The sequence below is a fragment of the Cebus imitator genome, unplaced genomic scaffold, assembly GCF_001604975.1.
Source record: "Cebus imitator isolate Cc_AM_T3 unplaced genomic scaffold, Cebus_imitator-1.0 Scaffold283, whole genome shotgun sequence".
Taxonomy (NCBI): Eukaryota; Metazoa; Chordata; class Mammalia; order Primates; family Cebidae; genus Cebus; species Cebus imitator.
Window position 1 is genome coordinate 2,067,756 of NW_016107598.1, and position 2,219 is coordinate 2,069,974.

The following is a 2,219-nucleotide window of genomic DNA, read 5'->3' on the forward strand; positions in this document are numbered from 1 at the left end:
ATCCACCACAGCTGTGTAAAAACTGGCAGCAGCTGAGACTTGGGAAGCTACACCAGACCCTAGGCAATGACTGCAGAATCACCTTAAGAAGGACAACAAGCCCTGCTCCAGCCACATCCTGGAAGCTGGTTGGTCTATGCACGGCCGAAGCATGAGAAAATTCATTGTGAGACATGTTCTTCTAAATATTTGGACTTGTACAGTAGGGACCTTAACTAATTTTAAAGAATGCTCTCAGTGAGTATATCAGGTTACTAAGGTAGGACATAAAGTAACTGCCATTCTTTTGTTCTACAGTTATTATGAATGTATAGGGACACAGAAAGGAACCTGTTTATATAACGGTATGCAGTATAAGGTATGTAGCCTGGGGAATAGACAGCCAGATGTATGCTACAACCCATCAGAGCCCCCTACATGTATGACTTTTAAAATTCAGCTCCTAACAGGGTGATGGAATAGCCCTACTAAATTAATAGCTGAAACAGAGGAGAAAGGAAGCCCAAAGCAGGTTACACCAAGGTTTAATGCCTGTGCAGCCATCAATGCCTATCATTCCAGTAAGGGGGGCTGTGGTTCCCTCGGATAGCAACAGAGTTATGCAAAAGAGCATAAGTATATCTGCCAGAAAACCTACTGGTGCAGCAATTGCATTTTTGAGTCATGCGTCCTCTGGGCCACTTGGAAAAATACTACAAATAATCCCGTTCGTCTTGTAAAAGGGAGAAACACCATTCCAGGGAGTAAAGTCCCTTGTGTCTCAGGACATTGTAACCCAGTAGAATTAACAATCACAAATCCCTAAGACCCTCCATGGGAAAAAGGGGAAAGTGTAATGCTAGAAATTAAAGGGAAAGGGCTTGACCCCGGAGTCAGTATCCAGATTCAGAAAAAAATCCAAAAACGCTCAGCCCGGCCAGTGTACCAGCACTTTTGTGGCATATTAAATAAGCCAGTGCCACAACTTCCAAAAAAGACAAAAAACTTGTTCCTTCAATTTGCTGAAAATGTGGCCCATTCCCTCAATGTTACTTCTTGCTATGTATGTAGAGGAACAACTATGGGTGACAGGTGGCCATGGAAAGCACATGAGTTATTACCCTCTGATCCTGTTCCTGATCTGACCTCAGTTCAAAGAGTTCAAATCAACAGTTTCTGGGTTTTAAAGGTTTCAATTATTGGACATTATGTTTGGCCAGAGAAGGAACTGACCTCACTGTTCCAGTTGGAAAGCTTAGCTGCATAGGGTAGCGTCTGCATAATGGAACAGTAGGTACTATAACCTGGTGGAGCTGAAACTATACAAAAAAGAACCCCTCCTAGAATTTCCAAAATTACAGAATGCTTGGAATCACCCTGGGTCCCAGAGAGACTGGACAGACCCTCCTGGGTTGTACTGAATACGTGGACATAGAGCATACATACAGCTGCCTGAAAGATGGACAGATAGCTGTGTCATAGGCATCATTAAGCCTTCTCTTTTTATTATTATTATTATTATTTTTTTTTTTTTTTTGAGACGGAGTTTCGCTCTTGTTACCCAGGCTGGAGTGCAATGGCGCGATCTCGGCTCACCGCAACCTCCGCCTCCTGGGTTCAGGCAATTCTCCTGCCTCAGCCTCCTGAGTAGCTGGGATTACAGGCACACGCCACCAGGCCCAGCTAATTTTTTGTAGTTTTAGTAGAGACGGGGTTTCACCATGTTGACCTGGATGGTCTCGATCTCTTGACCTCGTGATCCACCCGCCTCGGCCTCCCAAAGTGCTGGGATTACAGGCTTGAGCCACCGCGCCCGGCCTCTCTTTTTATTATTATTATTTGTTAAGACAGGTGAGCTGTTAGGACATCCAGTCTACTATGCCCAGGAGAAAAAAAAGTCTGAAAATAGGTAAATAGAAAAATTATAAGTGGCCACTGGAAAGAATTATTGAGTACTATAGGCCAGCCACAGGAACAGAAAATAGCCATGAGGACACTGGACTCCTATCTATATGCTAAATCAAATCATTCAGTTGCAAGATGCCTTGGAAATACTCGTTAATGTAATGGGCAAAGCTCTGTCCATTTTGGCCGGACAAGAAACTCAAATGAGAAATTCCATTTATCAGAACCAGTTGGCCTTAGATTATTTGCTGACAGCTGAAGGAGGAGTCTGTAAAAAATTCAAACTAACCAACTGCTGCCTGCACATAAACGACCAGGGTCACGCAGTTAAGAAT